Source organism: Sapajus apella, unplaced genomic scaffold, assembly GCF_009761245.1.
Source record: "Sapajus apella isolate SASKATOON/1434 unplaced genomic scaffold, GSC_monkey_1.0 scaffold70, whole genome shotgun sequence".
Classification (NCBI taxonomy): Eukaryota; Metazoa; Chordata; class Mammalia; order Primates; family Cebidae; genus Sapajus; species Sapajus apella.
The window spans coordinates 7,189,123-7,213,623 of NW_022437010.1; the positions used below are offsets into that span (position 1 = coordinate 7,189,123).

The 24,501-nt window shown below is 42.2% G+C and overlaps 1 pseudogene; it reads right to left on the minus strand.

Moving 5' to 3' along the window:
• Nucleotides 1–6,003: 6,003 nt before the first annotated feature.
• Nucleotides 6,004–6,742, minus strand: LOC116531327 (annotated as a pseudogene).
• Between the last annotated feature and the right edge of the window lie 17,759 nt (nt 6,743–24,501).

The window sequence follows — 24,501 nt, forward strand, 5'->3', positions numbered from 1 at the left end:
GCTATGTGACACAGGGGTGAGTCCAATTACTTAGAAAAGCAGAATGCCTCAGGCCGGGCATGGTGGCTCAAGCCTGTAATCCCAGCACTTTGAGAGACTGAGGTGGGAGGATTGTTTAAGCTGAGGAGTTTGAGACCAGCCTGGGCAAAAGAGTGAGACCCCATCTCTGCAAAAAATTTTTAAAAATTTTAAGATTAGTCGGGCGTGGTGGCATGCACCATTAGTCCCAGCTACTTGAGAGGCTGAGACAGGAGGATTGCTTAAGCCTGGGAGTTTGAGGTTGCAGTGAGCTATGACTGCACCACTGCATTCCAGCCCGGGTGACGTTAAAAAAAAAAAAAATGTCCTGGACGACCACGTCCTGGACAAAAAAGCTGAGTGCCTCAAAGGCAGACAAATAGAACAATGGAACAATGGAACAAAATATAGATTATTTGAAAGGTATAAGGAAATGAGATGGGGAGGAAGTCGCCTGTAAAGGGTGAAATAGCTGAGGGAGCTACAACAATGGGCTATGAAACTATTTCCCATGGGAAAACTCTGAGAAAGGTCTAAACTTTGTCTCAGAATTACCCTACCTGAGGAGGCAGCAGCTGTGATTTCATGAGGCAACTCTCCTTTAGCTTTTGTTGTGAGCTGCTCCCACGGGATGGCTGAATCCCAGAACTTTTAGCCTCTGTGGTTCTGTAAAAGTCCTCAGGCACAGAGATAAAATAATGGCAGCTGGAAGTCATCAGGACGATGGTGATAAGGTAGACTGCATGTATGTTACATTTGGTGTATGAAAGTGGTAACCCTACAAACAAGTGAGAAAAACAATGGACTCTTCAATAAATGATGTTCAGACAAAAGACTACCCATATGGCAAAAGATAAAATTATTTCCCTATCTCATCCCATACACAAAAATAAAATCCAGACGGATTAAAGAGCTAGATATAAAAAAAAAGAAAAATATGCAAAAAAAATTATGGGCAAATATCTTTGTGACCTCCAGATATGAAAGGATTTCTTAAAGAATGAAGATCACAAACAATAAAGAAAAAATACATATTAATTTGATTTTCTTAAAAATTAAAATGTCTAGAAAATGTTCTAGAGATCCATTATACCATCTATTTAAATTTTTTAAACAAATCAAACAAATGGTGTAATTGTTTATGGATATAAACAGCCAAAACAATGTTCACAAATGTTTCAATGCTTCTTAAAAGGATCTAAAATATCTGGCAAAACATATACATTTAACGTCAGTGGTGGACATACGGGGGATTCAGAAAATTTGTGGAAAAAAATAAAATTAAAAGATTAAAAACTTTTTTAAACCCCCACTTATTTCTCAGTATAAACTCCATCAAGGTCAAGACACTTTTGTTAAGTGATGATATCAGCCATTTAATCCCTCCCTAAAGAACCAAGGGACCTGGGAATTTAATTATGTCAACGCAGTCTTTTTTACATTATTAATTGAAAAAAAAATAGGTGCCTTTTAAAACTTTTTTTTTAAGATTAAGAAACAAAAAGAAATAAGAAGGAGCCAAACAAGGACTATAGGGAAGATGCCTAATGACTGACTTCCTATTAAAACTCTCACGAAATTGCCCGTTTGAGGAAAGGAATGAGCAGGAGCATTGTCTGGTGGAGAAGGACTCTCTGGTGAAGTTTTCCTGGGCATTTTTTTTGCTAAAACTTTGGCTACCTCTCTCAAAACACTCTCACGATAAGTAGATGTTATCATTTTTTTGCCCTCCAGAAAACAAGCAAAATGCCTTGAGCGTCCAAAAAACCTTTTGCCGTGGCCTTTGCTCTTGACTGGTCTGCTTTTGCTCTGACTGGAGCACATCTACCTCTTGTTAACCATTGCTTTGATTGTGCTTTGTCTTCAGGGTTGAAATGAAAGCTGTGTTTCATTTCCTGTCATAATTCTTTGAAGAAATACTTCAGGATCTTGATCCCACTAGTTTAAAATTTCTATTGAAAGCTCTTTTGTTTGCAACTGATCTGGGTGCAATGGTTTTGGTATACATTGAGTGGAAAGTCTGCTCAACTTTAATTTTTCAGTCATAATTGTGTAAGCTGAACCAATTGAGATGTCTATGGCATTGGCTATTGTTTCTGCCATTAAATCCTCTTCAAAGCTTGATGTAGATGGTCTGCTGCTGTAAGCTTCATCTTCAACATTCTCATTCCTTCTTGAAATGAGTTATCTGTTTGCAAACTGCTGATTTCTTTGCAGCATTATCTTCGTTATGATTGCCTTACGTCATCAGTGATTTCACTATTTTTCCACTCAAGCTTCACCATAAAGTTGATGTTTGGTCCTGCACTAAGCAGAATTCATATTGCTCTGATAGGTGCTATTTTCAAACTGATGTCTTATTCTTTTCAGTGTCTCAAACCAGATGCTCTTCAGACATGTTGTAACAAGTTAGTGTGAGTTTATTTTGGTGCAAAACAATTTTGAAATCCATGCATAGTTTTTTCATAATACTCACTTTCCACGAACCTTCTGAAGACCCTTCATATAAGTGTCTACTATTTTTGTGCTTTGGGAGATGTCTGAAATATTTCATAGTTTAAAATGTAAAAGATAAACTATTAGTAAGTCATAAGAAGCAGCTGTGAAGTCTAGAGCAGTCTACCATAGTGGTCTACAGTGTTAATTACCCACAAAAATGTCGCCATTATTGTCAATTATGAAGGTCCCTGTTACACATGTCTCAAACCTTGTCAAAGATCATTCTTTATCCCCAAAAGCGGATCGATGTAAATCAAGTTTATTTGCTAAGCTTGGAAGAACCAATCTTGTGATTTATAAAATTATTTTATTAATAAGTAGCCAAATGATAACAGCTAACATTGACTCTTCTTAGCAATTATTATACATATAATTATATATTACAGACTTTTCTCAGTATCCATGGGTTATTGGTTCTAGGACCCTTGTGGATACTAAAATACATGAATACTCAAGTTCCTGATATAAAATGGCATCATATTTGCATAAAACCTTACATACAACCTATGCAATCCTCCTACATACTTCAAATCATTTCTTAGATTAGTTTTAAGATCTAATAGAATGTAAATGCTCTGTAAATAGTTGTTCTACTCTATTGCTTAGGAGATAGATAAAAAGTTACAAGAAGAAAAAGTCTGTACCTGTTCAGTACAAACTATAGATTCAACCACCCTTTTTTTTTTTCTTTTTTGAGACCAGGTCTCACTGTCACCCAGGCTAGAATGCAGTGGTACAATCTCAGCTCACTGCCTACTTACTGGCTCATGCAGCTCATCCATCTCAGCCTCCAGAGTAGCTGGGACTACAGACGTGCACCACGAGGCCTGGTTATTTTTATATTTTTAGTAGAGACAGGGTTCTGTCATGTTGCCCAGGCTGGTCTCAAACTCCTGGACTCAATCAATCCACCTGCCTCAGCCTCCTAAAGTGCTGAGATTACAGGTGTGGACCACCACGCCTGGCCTTAAATATCTATTTTTTTTTAAATAATACTTTCAATCCACATTGAATTTTTTTTGAACAAAGTATCTTTTTGTGACATACAAATACAACAAATACAAAAAGAGATCACTTTTTCCCTTTGATTCCTGTGATAACAAGCTGCTAAAGAAAAAATATATATATCAAGGGGTTTATCTTCCAAGTTTCCTCTAAAAAAAAAAACCCAGAAAAAACTAAAAAGAACCATTCATGTCTTATACATATGTGACACCAACAAAAATAACCTGAAATAAGGTGGATACAACTAAAATTTTTTAAATCTTACGAAATATTTTAACAGGCTTCAAATAAAAAGCAACAAAAAGTTTGGTACAAAAGGACTGCTGTGTTTCTCAAAACCAAGACCTGGGGGAAGTGAAAAAAGGCTGATGTTTTAGAAATTAATGGACTCAACACCAACGAGAGTGATTGCAGGTCTCAGACAGTGCTCTCTCCCACTCCAGCCCCAACCTCCTGAAAAGTCCTTTGGGATATGACCTGCCAAGACTTCAGTGAGCAGGGAATGGCACCAAGCCCCTAATAACCAGGTGGTGCCAGGAGTCCACTGACTGGCGAATTCGTACACTGGGGGGTTTCTTTTGGTCTCCTTAAGAGAAAGGTATCAGAAATCTATGATCTAAGAAAATAAATGTTGCATTCTGTGTCCTTTGAGAGCCAAAGACCAGAGGAAGATCTCTTCCTAAACATGCATCTGGTTTCAGGAGTGTTAAGAGTCCACCAAAAACCTCCCAGCAATGTCAACTCTCCCCTGGGTGACACCTCCAGGAGTCAGCAGGGCGAGGCAAAGCCAGACTTATTCCAGTGTAAAGCCAAAGGCCCTCTCCCAAAGAGTGCCCAGTCCACCACTACCAGGGCCAAGAGCAGCACAGAGTGTTCAGCAGAGGGACCAGGCTGGGCAAAGGAGGCCCTGTGTACACAGGCATCTGCACAATTAGGAATCCAGGTAAGAAGCAAGAACCACTCTGGGGAGATCTACCAGAACAGACTGCCTGAGTTGAGGAGAGGATGGAACAGACGCTAAGGTCAGAGAGACCAACAGACCTCCAGGAAAGCAACTTCACAAAGGCTAGAACCTTTACGATACCCCTCAAAGCAGAGCTCAGGGATGTCCAAGGGGAGATGCTGAGTGATTTTTCCTTGATAAGGATTTGTTTTTTCTTACCTGAAAGAGGACAAAGCCTAGAGATCAAAATGAGTATTAGTTCTGAGGGTGCATCCTCTTTACCTATAAGAGAAGAGGAAGGCCTTCTCCCCCTGCTCCAGCCTGTTGCCACAGGGTGACCTCAGAAAGAAAAGCAGCTGTTTTGGCCACTGGGAGGCATTCCTGCTGTAGCCAGAACTATGGCCTAGCTGGGTCATGGCAGTGGCACTACTGCCTCACTGAGGCAATGAGGGGCAAGGCTGGAGAGTGAGGGCAGGGGGCCTGCTGCTGTCCGGGGGCTCTCTGAAGAGGAAGGGTGGTGGTGGGGAGGGATGCCCTTACCCTAAGAGAGCTATCAGCACCAACAGATGAGAGGAAAAGGCGTTAACTAACCCATGAATGAGGAGTCCCTCTAGGAGAAGATGAGGGACCCCCTAATGTTATTCTCCCCTGGAGACTAAGAACAGAGGTATCTGGGGTACAAGGAAGAAGCAGAGGAGAAAGAATGGTGAGGACTGGCAGAGAGAAACAGGCAGAACCTCTGGTTTTCTTCTACGAATAAAACGCTCAAGTCACTGCCATGAGACCAAGAGGTGAATGCAGCAACATCCAAGAGCCTAGAGTAGCAGTCATCCCCATGGCGGGTCCCATACAACACATCCTTTTTTCAGCCTCTTTGAACACTGACAGCGATGGAGAGAGAGCCAGCCTTCCTCCCAGAGGTTGCTGGTCCCAGGCTGCATCCACTCCATGGATCCATAAAAACAGCAGGAAAGAGCTTTCCTCACTTCCCTGCATCTTGGCACAAAAGATCTTCCCACAGTCTCCATCAGAGCATTCCACCTGCAAGGGCCATAGTCTCTCTGAAGCCTCTCTCTATGCCCAGATCTTACATCCAATGTGTTCGTCTTTGGGTTTCCAAACCACAGACCCAGGACTCCAGGACTTTCATAACGGTGGACATAAACATTCCATTTTCCCAAGTGTGTATGTGGGAGAGGGGAGGTTGCCAAAAATCTAGGAGCTACAGAGAAGTGGGGCAACCACCACCCTAGGAGCCAGGTGAGGAGGCACCCACTGTGTGAGGATGAGCTTCACGGCCAAGCCTCCACCCACTCTTCCCTCTCATTTCCCTCCTGGCATTATTGTCTTCCAGGAGAGGGGAAGAGGAAAAAAGCAGCTCATACCATTTCTCCCAGGGTTCTGTGTTCTCGGGGTGCAGTCCGGCAGGTGCAGGGCTGAAGAGACCACAGATCTGATGACAACCGGCAAATGGTGAGACCAGGAGAGAGGACACGCCTTAGAAGAGAGCGCTGTTACTTGCAAGTGGCTGTGGGAGTTCAGTGGCAGCAGCCACTACAGTCCCTACCTGTGTGGGCATGCTGGCTGTCCCCAAACTTGGTCTTTCAGCTCAGGATCTTATAGGAGCAGTCCTCCCCACAGCAACCGGACATGCTGGGAGAAAAGTCATCAATTTCAAACTGCAGCACTTCTTGAAGAACTGGTAGGCGCCATGATTGTGCCTGAACATCATTATCAAAACCTCCTTCATCTGTGTGCTCCTGTCCATGAGCTGCAGGCTCTATAGGAGGAAATTCCCAGGGCCTTCCACCTTGCTTCCCACCTGCACTTCGCAGCAAAGCAGGACTTCATTCCGCCCCCCCCACCCCCATCAAACCGGAAGTGAGAAAAGGCAACAGGAGGGAGCTGTTTTTCCTAACCACCGCTGCGTCATTAGCGTTTCTCCCGTTTCTCTCGGTCCTTCCGGCCCCACTCCCTCTGCTCATCCATGGTCTGCCTATCGGTTTTGGTCAGGTCGAAGGCCCAATCCAGGGTGGCTGACTCCCGCCCAGACCCTCGCCTACACTCAATAGAGACATTCAACCCATTTCGATCAGATTTCCCGTACACCAGGAAAGCCTCCAGAGGGCCTCCAAACCTGTTGGCGGCGTCCCCTTTGGCACAAACTGCATCCATGGCTGCTCGCTCCTCCAACCGCTTCTGCTGCTTCTCCTCGGCTTTGCTCCACTTTCTTCCCACAGCTCCGGCTACTCTCAGCTCCTCAAACATTTGCTGGCAGGCACTCAGCGACCCGCGGGCAAAATGGCGGGGTCCCGCACTGCGCATGTGCTCTGCGTCCCTCCCTCAACCTTCCCACCACACCCTGGTGCCCACTCGCATCCCCTCCCCGGCCACATTGGTTAAATTAATGAATGCAGGACTTAGAGGGCCTGTGGATACAGAGGGCTGACTGGATATATAAGTTTATTATATAATTTTGTTTGTAAATTATATTATGATTTAATTCTATTTATAACTTTATATTTTTTTGTTTTACATGCCTATAGAATTACATATAATTATTGTAGTTTATCCTTATCTCTATTTCACGGAGAGGTAAATGATGACCAGGGAGTTACAGGGCTTCCCAAGGTTCTGGTTCTCCTGAGTAGCAAGTAGCAGAGCCAGGATCTAAACCCAAGTCTGCCTTTTTCTGAACCCGGAGTCCTCTTGTTTACACCAAGCCACTCTATAGAAAGAGCATTCTCAGGCCAGGCGCGGTGGCTTACGCCTGTAATCCCAACACTTTGGGAGGCCAAGGCAGGTGGATCACCTGAAGTCAGGAGTTCAAGACCAGCCTGTTCAATATGGTGAAACCCCATCTCTACTAAAAATACAAAAATTAGCCAGGCATCATGGCGTGTGCTTGCAATCCCAGCTACTCAGGAGGCGGAGGTAAGAGAATCGCTTGAACCCAGGAGGTGGAGGTTGCAGTGAGTCAGGATCGCTCCACTGCCCTCCAGCCTGAGAGACCGAGCCAGACTCCTCAAAAAAGAAAAAAGCAAAATAAAAAATATGGAAAGGGCATTCTCAGAGAAGCTCAGTTCCAACCTTCAACCTCAATTTATCACTGTTATGTTTTTTATTTAGAGAATGTGTATTGAAGAAAAAGTAACAGAGTCTGGCCAAAGAGATGAAGAGCTCATAAGGGTGTGTCTCAATTTAAACAAGAGTAGCATTGGCAACTGTTGTTCTTGTCAGTAGCCAGCAAGGCCGAATTGGCACCGCGGAATTGACACCGTGGAATTGGCACCGTGCTGCTCCTGACTACCTCTACTCCCCGCTAGGGTAGGGGCAGGAGTCACCCAAGCCCTGGGGATAAGAAAAGCCCAATTTGGAACCTGATGACAGGGAATGTTTAAACTGTCAGTTCCTGCCTTAATCTTATCCCTTCTTCCCCCTTATTACACCATTTTTGTTCCCCTAACAACTGAGGGCTTTTCCAAACTCTGAGACAATTCTCACCCCAAGCAGAATTTTGAAAGCTTCTTTCCAACACCATGGTTCTCAACAAGCCTGCTTTGCTGCCACCACAGCCCAGCACATGTTCCCAAAGCCTGAAAGCTCTCTTGTTTGTGGTTGAGCCCCTGTCAGGCAGCCTGGGGCCTGATGGCGTTTATCTGGAGTACCTCATCAGCTCATAGGTCCTACTGGGTGCTGCTCATGAGCCAGATTTGGGCAAGAACATTTTTGGTTTTATTCTGGGTTTCTATTCCTACTTCAAAGCTGTCAAAGAACAAACTTTCAACAAACAGACAATTATTAGTGATTCACGAACAAGGCAGCATCCAGTCTCCTACAACATGGAAGGGAGCTCCACTGAGCCGAGCAGAGAAGACAGGCTTCACAGGCAGAAAAGGCTGAAGAAAGCAGAAACAAGGAACATAAGGGGGACTTGTCATTTCAAAGTTACTTTCCTTATTGGCTTAGTGAGATTTGGCTATCATATCTCTCCTGATTTCTCAAAAAATCAGACTTTACAGGTAAACAGCTTAGCATTTGGTTTGGTGATGTGTAACTCTATTTTGGGTAGGTCTGTTGGGGCCTAGTGCAGGAATTCAGTCCAAATCAATGGCCTCCCAAAAACTTTATTTAACAGAGCTCTATGATGTCGAGAAAGTTACTTCACTTCTCTGGACTACAGCTTCCTCATTTGGGAATGGAGATTGTGATGCTAGCTACCTCCTAGGCTTATTGTGAGGAGTAAATACATAGGGATGGAAAGCGCGTACAATGCCTGTCACTGAAGGGCTCATTAAGTGTTAGCTATTAGACTGTAGCTATTGTGAATATCAGGCTTCCCCTCTGTGTTTTCTAGGACTTCTGAATATCACCTTCTCCTGAGTTTCCCATTGTCCTGTTTGTCCCCCTGCAAGGCCCTTCTAGCATACTGCATGAGAACCCCCAGGACACATCTCTGTCTCCATGCTCTTCAATTGCTGTTTTAGTTCTACAGCTGGACCTGCAGGTGCTGAAGTCCTCTCAGCACCTGCAGTATCCCAGAGGGCAAAGACGGGGCCAAATATGGGATTCTGGATTCTCTTCAGCGTTGTCCCCGTGCAAGTATAAGATATCCAGGCTGGGCCTTGTCCTAAGATATGATGGAACTGAATTCTCCCAGCAAGCATGCGAGCTTGGAAGAGAACACCATGCTCCACACAAGAATGCATACTGGCCAACATCCTGTGCAAAGATCCAGAGAAACTGTGTTCAGACTCCTGACTTATGAAAATAGTGAATTTATAAATGTGTATTGTTTTAAGATGCTAAATTTGTGGTGATTTGTTACATGGCAATAGAAAACTAATAGGGATAAAACTTGACATTTGAAGTGCATCACATCATGAAATTAGTAGATGAAAATCTCTCAAGAAACAAGTAAAATTTTGAGTTAAAATGAGACTGAACATATAATTCCTTGTCCTTCCAAAATCCCAGGAAATGAGTAGTAAAAATATATGTTTATTTTTAATGGTACAAGATAAGAACAACAAGCAGAGTTGCTTGAAATAGGAGCTGAGCCGGGCGCGGTGGCTCAAACCTGTAATCCCAGCACTTTGGGAGGCCGAGGCGGGTGGATCACGAGGTCAAGAGATCGAGACCATCCTGGTCGACATGGTGAAACCCCGTCTCTACTAAAAATACAAAAAATCAGCTGGGCATGGTGGCGTGTGCCTGCAATCCCAGCTACTCAGGAGGCTGAGGCAGGAGAATTGCCTGAACCCAGGAGGCGGAGGTTGCGGTGAGCCGAGATTGCGCCATTGCACTCCAGCCTGGGTAACAAAAGCGAAACTCCGTCTCAAGAAAAAAAAAAAAAAAAAAAAAAATAGGAGCTGATTCTTCCTCACTCCCTTTTTTATGTAACTGAAGTTTCTCACACTTGAGGAGAAGTGTATTTCCCTGCTCCTTGACCTTCAACTCAGCCATGTGGCTTGCTTTGGCCAATGAGTTATAGGTAGATATGATGTGACCAGAGGCTTAATTCCTAACTTAGATCTTGAAACCACCTTTGCAAAATTATGGCTGAGACAGTGAAAGAGATCTAACTTAACTGACTCCCCCTTCTTCTAATCTCCAAGCTGCGCTTGTTCATTCTGGGTGTAGGCTGCTAACTTTGGGAGAAACTTAGTTTATAGTTTAAAACAAAGATGATAAAACCCCCCCTTTCCCAAAGCAGACCTCCTTCTTGCCTGGGGACTAGACTGCCTTTGTAGGACTGACAGTAGCCACAAAATTAGAAATTACGGTTTAAGAATCATGCAGCTGGAGGCTACAAGATTCTGACCCTCCCTAAATTTCTCCTAAGATCAATGGTTGAAATATTTTGCAGACCCTGTACTTGATGGCACCACCCAGATCAATAAACTGGCTCATCTGAGCTTGTCACCCCCTACCCAGGAACTGACTCATCACAAGACAGCTTCAACTCCCTATGATTTCATCTCTGACCAATCAGCACTGCTGGCTCACTGGCTTCCCCTACACCCACCAAGTTGTTCTTAAAACCTCTCCTCCCCAAATGCTCAGGGAGACTGATTTGAGTAATTATAAAACTCCCTTCTCCCACACAGCCGGCTCTGTGTGAATACCTCTTTTCTCTATTGCAATATCCCTGTCTTGATAAATTGCCTCGGTCTAGGCAGCAGGAAAGGTGAATCCACTGGATGGTTACAATCTTGCCTTTTATGCTTATCCCATCACCATGTGAAGAGCTGTACTGGCTAGCATTCTGATCCAAGTGGAATGGGAGAGACATTGAGCAGATCTGAACAACCTGCTGCTTAGAATACATCCCAGCTAAGCTCAACAGGAATTAAATGACCCCAAGCCAATGTGCAAACGTCTGAGAGAAAATAAGTGATCGTTTTCTTAAGCCAACAAAATTTGCAGTTGTTATTTAGTAACATTGTGAAAATAGGTGACTACAAGAGAAGAAAGAACAGTAAAAAAAAAAAAAAATTCGGACATGTAAAAGCAAATGGTAATGTCCACTTTCATTTCTGACAGTATATCATATCAAAAACGAATGCAAGTTCTAGAACTGAGAAATAAAACATCTAAAATTAAAAATGTAACAGGTGGTTTTGAAAGCCGAGAAGATTATTGAATTGGAAGGTAGGTTAATAGAAAAAGAAAATATCCAAACGGAAGCAGAGAAAGAAAAAAAATAAAAATATAGGGAAAAGTATATGTGGAACACAAGCAGTCTAAAATTAGTGTAAAGGGAGTTCCAAAAGAAAAGGAAAAAAATGGAAGGAAGAAATAAGATTTGAAAAGAAATTTTCAAAACTGACAAAAAACATCAAAACTCAGATTTAAGAGGTTCGGGAACCCCAAGCAGCACAAAGTCAACAAAAATTGCATATAAATATATCAAGATAAAACAGCTAACAACCAAAGACAAAGAGAAAAATCTAAACAACTGCTGTGGGTGGGGGTAGAGGATGCTGGGAAACACATCACCTTCACACCCCCAAAAATAAGGCTGAAAGCTTACTTCTCAACAGAAATGCAGGAAGCAGGAAAAGATATCTGGAAGAGTTTTTCCAAAATAAATTCCAAACTCAACAAAAAATGATGCAAAATAAACAATCACCTGCTGGCCTGTACTGAAAAAAACACTGAAAGGAATTCTTCGGGAAAATGATATCAGACAGAAATGAAAAAATGCAGGTGGAAATGAAGAGCACTGAAAAGGGCATATGTATTTAAAATACAAATGAATATTGACCCTACAAAACAAGAATAATTATGTCTTTTGACGTTTCAAATACAGTTTGAGTATTTCTTCTTTGATCTGCTTGGGACCAGAAGTGTTTTGGTCCATATTTGGGATTTTAAAAAATATTTGCATATTCATAATGAGATATCTATTTTCCCACAGTTCTGGAGGCTGGAAGTCCAAGATCAAAGGGTTAGCAGGGTTGGTTTCTTCTGAGCCCTCTCTGCCTGGCTTGCAAAGGACTGTCTTCTCCTTGAGCTCTCACATGTTCTTTTCTCTGCATGTGCACATTTCCTTTTTTTTTCTTTCTTTTCCTGAAAGTAACTGGCTTGTGTCTTTATTTAGTTTTCTTTGTGCTCAGTGCTCATTCTTTACACACATCTCATAGCCTTACAGTGTAATTTTCCTCGAGCTGATTTTCATCAGGGAATACATCAATCCCATTTTTCTTCCCTGAAGGCACTTCCTTGGAAGCTTCCATTCTCCTCCCTGTGCTGCTTGCTCCGTGGGATCCTTGGCCAGCTGTTATCCTGGGATTTCTGTTTGCTGTAATCCTTGGAATCCCCCTTATCTCTGTCCTGTGCTGTATCTCTCTTTTTCTGGATCTCACACCTTTCTTTCTTGTTGTACAGGTAATGCTGTTGTGAACATTAATGTTTATGTCTTTTGGTGTATGTGTGTGCATTTCTGTTGGGTGGATATATAGAAAGGGGATTTCTGGGTCTTAGGGGATGGATTTTTCCAGTTGCAGCTGATGCCAGTTTTCTAAAGTAACTGCACCAATTTACGCTCCTACTGGCAGTTTCACTGACCCCACATCCTCACCAATACTTCATATTGTTCATTTTAAAATATGAGCCATTCTAATTGGTGCATATTGGTATTTTATTGCAGTTTTAATTTGCATCTCTTGATGACTTATGATGATAAATGTTTCTGGTCATTTGTATATCTTATTCAGAGAGTGTCTATTTAAGTTTCTGTCTATTTTTCTATTGGCTTACCTGTTATTTTCTTACTAATAAATAATAGTTTGTTTTTTCTAGATAAAAATTTGTTTTTTAATCAGATACATCATTTTAAATATTTTTCTGCCTTTTGATGACATGCTTTTTCACAATGTACACAAATTCTTCACTTTTCCAATTCATTAATCTTTTCCTTTAAGGATGATTTTTTTAAAAATCTTCTTTAATAAGTCTTTGTCTATTCAAGGGTGATGAATATATCTCCCTATTTTATTTGAGAAGATTTATTTGTGTCACCTCTCAGATTTAGATTTACCTAGAGTTTTAAAAATTCTCCCTGGGCATGATTTTGTGTATGGTGTGAGGCAGTGGCCCAGGTTAATTTTTTTCCATAAATATATGTAACATTGAAGAGTTTATATATTATTGGCACTCCTTCTTCCTAATTAGTCTGGAAGACTTCACCAATGAATTTTAGGGAGTTTTCATTTCATTGTATTCTGCCATTGTTGGACATAGTGTTCTGTATTAATATACAGCTGTGAAGATTATTTGTATATGTATATTAATATTCTGAATATTGTCTCCAACGATTTGGAATGACCATGTTGGGAGGATAGGGAAGGGATTCAGAGGTGGAGATATTGTAAGAAAGCTAAATCTTCATTTGCTACAATAGGAAGTCAGTAGGTAATGCCTAAATTTTGGAAATAATTAGATGTGTAAGGGCTAGAAGAGACAGATTAAAAAAAATTGAAAGTACTTGTCCCTACAGTGGAAATGTGGAGGGAGTGGGGAAGGTAGAGATGGAACCATTGCATTTTACAAAAGCCTGTTAGAGCTATTTGAGTTTTTACAATTCTGTGCTCATATTACTCTGATAAAATAAAAATCAAATAACTAAACAATGAAAGAGTGAAATGAGAAAAGAGTCTAAAACAACATAACCCAAAATAGTAACAGTGTCTCTAAGTAATGCAATTATAAGTTATTCATTTTTCTTTCTTTTTTCTCCTCTGATTTTTCTACACTGAACATTTTTAAAGTTAAACATCCAGTTAATTCTGGATCTTAAAATTAAAGATCCAGTTAATTCTGAAGCAGAATATTTTATTTATCTGAGGTCATAATCGTCTTACTTTTGTGAACTCCTGAGGGAACTGTTAGAGACTGCTCAGCAATGAAATCAGAGCTCATGAAGCTCCAAGCTGGGGCCTGGCAGAAGTGACACTGCTGGGCCAGAACAGAGCAACCAAGTGGTCCAAGAAGTATCCATAAGGGCAGGCCAGGCTCTTATTCCCAAAGTGGTCAGTGAACAAATCTGATGGGGAGGCAGTGCACAGGGTGTGGGTGAGCACATGTGGAAGCCGGGCAGAGTTTGGGCACCTAGAAGCCCAGCAGCAATCACATTTCACATACACAAGAGGCTCTGCCTTTTAGACTGTAGACGCTCAAGCAGGATCTGGTTTCAGGGAGCATCCCTTAAGCTGGGGACAGGTGAGGCTTCAGTCTTACCAGGAGAAACTAGATGGTTGGGCAAACAACCGGTCTGCCCACAATGAGTTCAGAAAAAGCCAATATGGGAAACTGGGGGATCTCTCTGGAGTCCAAACTCTAGGATTCCTGGCAGTGAGAGACTTGAGGGTAACTCAGAGAGCCCAGCCATTGCAACTGAGCCCCTGGGAACTGCGCCCAGAGGAGCCCTGAGTTAGTTTCCTAGAGCTGCTGTAACAAAGTACCCACAAACAGAGCATGTAAACAACAGCAATCTATTGCCTCATGGTTCTGGAGGCTAGAAGTTCAAGATCAAAGTGTCAGAAGAGCTGTGCCGCACTGAAGGTCCACAGAAAGATCTGTTGCAAGCGTGTCTCCTAGCTCTGGTAGTTCCTTGGCTTGTGGCAGCATAACTGCAATCTTCACGTGATTGCTGTCTCTCTCTCTCTCTCTCTCTCTCCCTCTGTGTGTGTGTGTGTGTGTGTGTGTGTGTGTGTGTGTGTATCTGTCTGTCTTCGTGTCTAAATTTCACCTTCTCATAAGGATGCCTGTCATATCTGGATTAACGGCCCACCCTATTTCAGTATGACCTCATTTCAACTTTATTAAATTACATTAATGCAGTAACCCTATATTTACAGTAACCCCATATTCAGACAAGGTCACATTCTGAGGTCATGGGCGTTAGGACTTCAATATATAAATTTGGGGAGGTGGGGCCACAGTGCAAACCATAATACAGCCCCAGAGTGATATAGGTGTTAGAGTTTGGATTCAGCCTCAACCAGAAAGTGGGGCATACCAGTGGATCCAATTTCAAGGAGCTGAGGAAAATTGAGGCAGGATAAAAGATCAAAGCCATACCACCCTTCGGTGTATATATGAGAATGAATGAAGCGATAGCATTACCCATTTGACTTCAGGTGTGACATGGAAGTATGGCACAACGGATGACCCAAAGGAGTTGTCATTAGCATCACTGCTGTGGTCATGGCCAAAATCACAGCCAACAAGTCCTGAGCACCTACCTAAACGAACTGTTTTACATAACTTGACACCACTAATCCTCAACTCGGACCAATGGAACGGGTATGGCTATTATCCTGTGAACCAAAGTTCTCTGAAAAGGAATTTAGAGGAAAGAGACTTAATCCAGTAAACAGTTGGCAAACTGAAGAGACACAGCCTTCATTGTAAAATGAAGGTACATTTCAAAGAGCAAAGGGAAATATTTTCTTTTATAATGAAAGATCCCCTCCAGATTTCCATTCAGGTCCACTTAGTTAAATAAAGGATTCCAACCTGCTTAGTTCGGACCGGTTGATGTTTGGTGAGTGCCGATTGGTCAACACTTGCAGAGTTCTGATTGGTTGACATAGGTCACAGCCTATTGGTTGGCTCAGGCAGCATAAATATGAACAGGCAGCTCTGAAAGCCCCCAAGTTAAGCAGACATGCAGGTTTTCCAGGAACTCCAGGTATATGTGTGACCTCTAGGAAGCAAATAGCCACTTGGCTCTTTTGAATTTAGGCTGTTAGCCACTCAGGATTCATCTGAGGGATTGGCTCTTTCAAGATTCACATTCCGTCCCTCCTTTTTATCAAAACCTGTCAGTAGACAGCCGTGATGATGGTTTAGGTTGGTTGCATCCCATCATCGTGCTGGAGTGGCTGGCAACCTGTTCCAGGTTCTTCTAGTCCTGTGCAGAGATCTTTTGACAAGGCAGTGACCAACTGAGCAACTAGACCCATTTACTTATGAGAGGCACTAAGGCATCTGTTCAATTTCAATTAACATCTCTTGGCTTAAGTTGGCTTCAGTTTCCAGCTGGAATGAGTCTAAAGTCTGGAGGTGTTGGGCCAGCATGATCCTGGTGAGGGTCTCTTGCAGGCATCTGCTAAAACAGGCTGGAGTGATTTTAAAGAGGAGCCAAATAGTCCAAGGAAGTTCACTAAGATTTGTAGCACAGAACACAGAAGGAATCTTACCAGGAAGAAGCTGGCTGAAAATATCTGGAAATTGGAATTCTAATGCAGCAAGTCCAGCCAGGAGGCTTTCTGAAGGTGTCCTTTTCAGACAGCCAGCTGTCGGATTTGGCCAACTTAGGATCTCAGATGTTTCCAATTCAATCTGATGGGAAGTATTTACGCAGGTACAACAGGAAGTGTTAGTGACAGCATAAACACCACCATGTGCAGTGAGATAGTCTAATGCAACGTGGTTGTCCAGGACCACATGGGCAAGGGAATCTACAAATCTCTATTGTGCCCTGATGGTACAGGAAGTGGAACAGGCAATTCTGCTAACAGTGCAGGAAAGGTTTCTGATCCTATATGCATTCCAAGCAGGGCCTAGCCCAAACCAAGACCCCAGAATCCTTTCCGATTTAGATCCTTCACTAGGGTTAAGCCCACCAGGTAAGTCACATCCTTGGGAGTATCCACAGCTATCATCTTCATCATCTGAGGGGTTATCACCAGCATAGTCATCAACTATTGGTAGGGCTCTTTTGGCCCTGGGATGTAGATTCAATATTCCCTGAGTTAGAGGTTTAATAATGGTGACAGGAGCAACAACTTGACCCAGAAAGCAAATGCCTGTGTTTTTTCAGGACCTGAAGCAGGGGTAGATAAAAGTAGTTTTGGCTGACGTAGCTGCAGCCAAAAACACAGCTTGAATGGGGGCACATAATTAGAGGTTATAAAAATTCAAGGAGCTCTTTGTCGGAGGGGTAGATTGCAAAATTTTTTTCCCATTCTCCAGAATCTACAAAGAACTAAAGCAGATTTACAAGAAAAAAAAACAAACAAACCCATTCAAAAGGGGGTGAAAGATATGAACAGAAACTTTTCAAGGGAAGACATTTATGAAGCCAATGAACATGTGAAAAAATGCTCATCATCACTGGTCATTAGAGAAATGCAAATCAAAACCACATTGAGATACCATCTCATGCCAGTTAGAATGGCAATCATTTAAAAAATCTGGAGAAAACAGATGCTGGAGAGGATGTGGAGAAACAGGAACACTTTTACACTGTTGGTGGGAGTGTAAATTAGTTCAAGCATTGTGGAAGACAGTGTGGCAATTCCTCAAGGATCTAGAAATAGAAATTCCATTTGACCCAGCGATCCCATTACTGGGTATATACCCAAAGGATTATAAATCGTTCTATTATAAAGACACATGCACACATATGTTCATTGCGGCACTGTTTACAATAGCAAAGACCTGGAACCAACCCAAATGCCCATCAATGACAGACTGGACAAAGAAATGTGGCACATATACACCATGGAATGCTATGCAGCCATAAAGAAAAGATGAGTTCATGTCCTTTGTAGGGACATGGATGAATCTGGAAACCATCATTCTCAACAAACTGACACAAGAAGAAAAAACCAAACACCGCATGTTCTTGCTCATCATAGGTGGGTGTTGAACAATGAGAACACGTGGACACAGGAAGGGGAACATCACACACTGGGGTCTGTTGGAGGGTGAGGGATAGGGGAGGGACAGCAGGGCGTAGGGAGTTTGGGGAGGGATAACATTGGGAGAAATGTCTGATGTAGGTGATGGGGGGATGGAGACAGCAAATCACTATGGCATGTGTCTACTATGCAACAATCCTGCAAGGTCTGCACAGGTACCTCAGAACTTAAAGTACAAAAAAAAGTTTTTTTAAAAATTCAAGGAGCTGTTTACAGGCAAGAGAGGGTATGTGGTCAAACTGAGTACCTGTATTAGGTAATGACAGAGTGGTATGATCCAACTGGCAGATTTGGGGAACCAAGGAGGAGACTCTTGGGCTTTCTTTGGTACGTGCTGCAGAGAGGAGTCTTAGTAAGTGTTCTGTTTCTATGGGATTTTTGCAAGATATGAAGTAGAGGGTGTGGGGAGTATTCAGAATTAGGGGAGGAAATGCAAGGTAGGGTAATAGGAAGATATTTATGGCATATAAAAAACAGCAAAGAAAAAACAAGGTTGAACCTCAGGAGCATGGCTATGTACCCAATAGGCAACAGCCGGTGGATCCAACAGGGATACCAAGCAACTGTGCACATTAGGGAAGCTGGTCACTGGGATGATTTTAGGATTCTTATTTCCCCCAATAGATTTGTCAGGGGGAAAGGTGATGTATCCAACACTCAGGTTGCCTGAGGAGACCAAGGATTTGGATTGCTGTATCTAGGCATTATCTTCCCATGAGTAGGAAGAACAGGCATGGAGTGTTGAAAAAGGAAGGAGGCCGGGCGAGGTGACTCATGCCTGTAATCCCAGCACTTTGGGAGGCTGAGGAGGGTGGATCATGAGCTCAGGAGTTTGAGACCAACCTAGCCAAGATAGTGAAACCCCGTCTCTACTAAAAATACAAGAAAAATTACCCACGGGTGCAGTGGCAGGTGTCTGTAATCCCAGCTACATGGGAGGCTGAGGCAGGAGAATGGCTTGAACCCGGGAGGCAGAGGTTGCAATGAGCCGAGATCATGCCACTGCACTGTGGCCTGGGTGACAGAGCAAGATTCCATCTCAAAAAAAGAGAGAAAGGAAAAGGAAGAAGTACAGCATGTTGTAAAAAGAGGGGATTATAAAGAGTCTGGTAAGGCAATGAGTCCCATGGTGTGTCTAAACAGTAGAATACATGGAACTACCCCAGAGTGGCATAAGATGCCCAGGATGCATAAGATTCTCAAAGCTATGATAACTAAAATAATTACAAAGTAGACATAAGGACTAGGCATGTTAGCTCAAGATAAGAGGTTATACAGGCCTGCTCTGATGTCTTGGGAGAAAGAGGTCTACCTCAGATGTTGTCTTCCTCTTGTCCCGGGTGGTTGTAGTTTGATTAACTTGAGCTTGTTATCAGTGACCAGTTGGGAGATTCACTTGGTAGAAGGATCAAAAACCTTCTTTTTAAATGAGAAATATGGATCCGTGACTCAGTGTCCTATAATTTAGCGGCACATAGGTTGGTTAAAAGTACCTGATACGGTCCCTTTCCAGTGAGTCTGGAGGGAATTCTTAAGTTGGTGTCTTTTCCATGAATTTCCTTGAAGAAGCAACAAATTTTGGACTATAACTGATCATAAACAGCTTTTTTAGAAGAATCAAAGTAAAACCATAATTGTCAGTAGATTGCACAAAATTTAGAATGGCCATAGTTAAAGATGCAATTGAGAAAGAAATTTGATTATTTCTGTGACATACAAGTTAATATAATAACCAAAATCATGACTGATAGTACATATTATAACAGATCAGAACCTTTGGAATCTCATATAATTTTGTAAATGCATTACACAAATATAACTTAAAAGAAATTAAACACTATTTCTTGTTTGCCAATGTTCCCCATATGGCTTGCCCAATAAACCTGATGATTTACTATCTGTACAAGATGAAAAATACATTCTTTGATGCTCTCCAGGGACGCTGCTGGGAAATCCTAAAGTTAATTTTAGGTCAAAAATACTTAATTTAGAATCTTGTTCCTGGGGAAAATCCACCAAAGAGGTAAAAAGATTCAAAACACTTGATCAAAACAGAATCACAAGTCACTACTAAATAGTAGCTATTCATTTAACCAGGCACACACCACCATACCCAGCTAATTTTTGTGTTCTTAGTAGAGATGGGGTTTTGCCATGTTGGCCAGTCTGGTCTCGAACTCCTGACCTCAGGTGATCAGCCCACCTCGGCCTCCCAAAGTGCTGGGATTACAGGCGTGAGCCACTATGCCCAGCCAGTTTTTCTTTTCTTTTCTTTTCTTTTCTTTTCTTTTCTTTTCTTTTCTTTTCTTTTCTTTTTTTCGCTCTTGTTGCCCAGGCTGGAGTGCAATGGTGTGATCTCAGCTCACTGTAACCTCCACCTCCTGGGTTCAAGCAATTCTCCTGCCTCAGCCTCCTGAATAGCTGGGATTACAGGCATGCGCCACCACGCCCGGGTAATTTTTTTGGATTTATTTTTTAGTAAAGATGGGGTTTTTCCATGTTGGTCAGGATGGTCTCGAACTCCTGACCTCAGGTGATCTGCCCGCCTCAGCCTCCCAAAGTGCTGGGATTACAAGTGTGAACCACCGCACCTGGCCAGTTTTCCTTTTTTTTTAGAGACAGGGTCTTGCTCTGTCACCCAGGCTGGAGTTCAGTGGTGTGTTCACTGCAGCCTCAAACTCCTAGGCTCAAGTGATCCTTCTGCCTCAGCCTCCCAAGTAGCGATTAGTTTTCCTAAGTAACCAAAAATTCAATAAAGATAACATGAAACACAGGAAATTATCTTGGTAAACACAGAATCTTTGTATTCTAGGTCAGTTACCTCAAGGGTAAAGGAAAAACCTCCTATAGGTTTTTTAGATAAACTGAAAGTTAACCTGGTACTTGAATTTAATCAGACACAGGAAGAGTATGTCCAGGGTTATGAATGTACTCATATTATAAAGGGATGTAAACAAGAAAATTAGTATCTTGAGGAGGGAAATTCGTAGCTCTTAGTAACAGCACAGGAAGTTTCCTGGTTACATGGAACAACTCAGACACATCACAAAAACTCAGGAATGCAGAATCAAGTTACATTGGAGGAAATACTGTTTCTCTAGACCTTCAACTATTGTTTCTCTAGGTCCACTGCAAGCTCAACCTCCCAGATTCAAGCGATTCTCCTGCCTCAGCTTCCTGGTAGCTGGGATCACAGACACGTACCGCCACGCCCAGCTAATTTTTGTATTTTTTGTAGAGATGGAGTTTCACCATGTTGGCCAGACTGGTCTCAAACTCCTGACCTCAGGTGATGCAACCGCCTCAACCTCCAAAAGTTTTAGGATTACAGGCATGAGCCACCATGCCCGGCCTTCTTGCCTCTTTCTTAAATAACCAGACATTTTACTCCAGGACAGAAATTTACCACACACAATTCTCTGTCACATAAAATTACTATTTTTTCTTTGCCTTTCTAACCAAAAATATACCCCACCTTCCTAATACACTTTACATACAGAATTGTTTCTCTTCTATCTAGTAGTTTTAATTACATATATTAATTACAATGTTAACTCTTAGCAACCCTAATTTTCAGTGAAAACCTAGGAAATGAGGAATTTTAACTGTTAGTCACATACTAATCATTTATGGATACACATTTAATAATTTTGAGAGACATAGGCTTTCTAAAAGAGTAATTTGCAGTGTAGAACAGGGCATATTTACTACTGATCTAAATAACTTTTGTTTCTATGAAATAAGAACCCAAAAGTATATGAGCTGAAACTCATTTTTAGTAATTAATGTCTTAGCATTATATCTTATTTGGGAATGATCTAGATATTCAATGAATAGTCATCATTTAATTTAGCTTAGCAAAACTCTAAGGGTAGAGTTACCAAAAGATTTGAAGTAAATGTGTTATAAAACATAGCTAATATCAAAAGTTTATTTAGAAACTTTTATCCCATTTACGTGTATTTAATGTATTCATTCTTAACAATTATGTTTGGAAATTTCCATGAGACATTAGACAATTCTAGCCATCATCTCAAGTTAAATTTTCTAGTAACCATTCTTATATGACTTGTCTGTTAGGCACATATAGTGAAAGCAAGAATCTTAAAGTTAAATACATGCATATTTTGCTGATAACTCAGAAGATTTGGTTACTCTTTTTTTTTTTTTTTTTTTGGGAAAGAGTCTTGCTGTCACCAGGAGCCAGGCTGGAATGGAGTGGCGTGATCTCAGCTCCCTGCAACCTCTGCCTCCCGGGTTCAAGCAATTCTCCTGCCTCATCCTCCCGAGTAGTTGGGACTACAGGCACGCGCCACCAAGCCCAGCTAATTTTTGTATTTTTTAGTAGAGACGGGGTTTCACCATGTTGGCCAGGATGGTTTCGATCTCTTAACCTCGTGATCCGCCCACCTCGGCTTCCCAAAGTGCTGGGATTACAGGCGTGAGCCACCACGCCCGGCCAATCTGGTTACCTTTATTAAACAAACAAAAACTAGTGTTCGTTGCCAAAAGTTTACTAAAGTCACATGAACTTGAAAAGCATTTGGGTTTATTTCTTAATTTATGAATACTCACATTTATTTAAAAGTCAATTTGGGGCCAGGCACAGTGGCTCCTGCCTGTAATCCCAGCGTTTTGGGAGACTGAAGTGGGTGGATCATTTGTTCCCAGGAGTTCAAGACTTGCCTGGCCAACATGGCGAAACCCCATCTCTACTAAAAATACAAAAATTAACTGGGCATGGTGGCACACACCTGTAGTCCCAGCTACTCGGGAGGCTGAGGCAGGAGAGAATCGCTTGAACCTGGGGAGGAGGAGGTTGCAGTGAGTGGAGATCTTGCCACTGCACTCCAGCCTGGGTGACAGAGCAAGACTGTGTCTCAAAAAACAAAAAGAAACAAACAAGTCAACTTGGTATTATGTAGACAATAAAACAGGGTAGCAATTTACATCTGAAAGAACTGACAGAATCTAAGCTTTTTCAAGAAGGAGTTTGGGTGTGTTAGAGGAGGATTACAATGGGTGCCAAGGTAACATAAAAGTATAGGAATTTATCACAGAATTTTATGAGGAAAAATAAAGATGAGCCTAGAGAAAATTTAGAAATCTTTTCAAAATAACCAGCTGCAAGCCAAAGAGTCATATCCTGGAGACCAATTTTGTTATGTGATTTCTTTGTTTCCATTTTCTAACGGTACTGTTGAGCTCAGGGCTATCAATTCAAGCATTATTCCCCCGCTTCAAGAGAAGAAACATGGGCTTGAAAGGCTTCTGAGGAGTTCCTTTCCAGGAGGTGTATTGTACGGTAGCTGATGGGACACACAGAAATCAGTGATTGTCAGTGAGGAACCCCCAGTTGGACAGGCTAGAGATTTAGGAACCATCACAGGTTGGTTGGTTGGCTCCTGCAATCATCCAGATGAGTTCAGAACTCTGGGCAGGGACACTCCAGAGTATTAGGGCTAAGGACAGAGTGGCTCAATGTCAACCAGAGCTCTAGTCCCAGAATGTCCCTGGAGCATCAGCATCCCTTGTCCTGCTTGAGGGAAGAGGCCCAGGGACTTCATCAAGATTTAATTGCAGCCATCATTTGTATTTGGGGCAATCCTTTTAAAAAATGTCTGGAACATCTTCTGAAAACACACTTTGTTTTTTACATTTTGGTTTTGAGGATCGGGCATGTTTGAGGTGTCCCTTGCCAATTGTTGTAAACAAAGGACCATTAACTTAGCAGTTTTCTCTTGACAGTCTAATGCTCAAGTAGCCCTAGATTCTTTATTCTTTTCCAAAGTTTTGGATAATGAATTGGCCAAAGAGGCTATTTCATAAGGTTACTTTGCAGCTCAATTAAGGTCATGCTGTTTTATCAGGGTACTGAGGGTTTGAAAGCCCAGCCACACACACACAAAAAATGAAATTAAACACCTCGAGTGTTTCATAATTTAAATATTTGATCTCCAAATTTTGTTGGAAAGTCTGTTCAAATCTATCAGAATAATCAAGGACAGTCTCATCCTTTTTTTGTATATAACAGTGTGTGGCTTTCTAGTTTATCTGATGGGGAAAAAAATAGGGGAATGGCCGGGTGCGGTGGCTCAAGCCTGTAATCCCAGCACTTTGGGAGGCTGAGGCGGGTGGATCACGAGGTCAAGAGATCGAGACCATCCTGGTCAACATGGTGAAATCCCGTCTCTACTAAAAATACAAAAAAATTAGCTGGGCATGGTGGTGCGTGCCTGTAATCCCAGCTACTCAGGAGGCTGAGGCAGGAGAATTGCCTGAACCCAGGAGGCAGAGGTTGCGGTGAGCCGAGATTGTGCCATTGCACTCCAGCCTGGGTAACATGAGTGAAACTCCGTCTCAAAAAAAAAAAAAAAAAAAAAAAAAAATAGGGGAATGGCTTTTAGTAATTTGGTATCCCGTTTTTGTGCCTTATCAAATCCTTGGGCTCCAGTCCACTCGAAGTCCTCAAAGGGTCTTTCCCAGTCAGCAGCTAACAGCTGATAAAGATTGCAGAACCCAGGCTGATCAGCCCTGCTGATTAGGCTGCAATGTTACTCAAATTCAAGGAGTTTGTCTTCAAGGAATTAGAGAAATGTTTTACTAGGGTCAAAAGTTCTGACGTGGACTAAGGAGCAGACAGAATTTGCCAACCTCTACTCTCCGTTGTTTGCGCCTTAAAGGGGGCTGTTAAGAAGGGCTGGGGCCGGGCGCGGTGGCTCATGCCTGTAATCCCAGCACTTTGGGAGGCCGAGGTGGGTGGATCACGAGGTCAAGAGATCGAGACCATCCTGGTCAAAATGGTGAAACCCCGTCTCT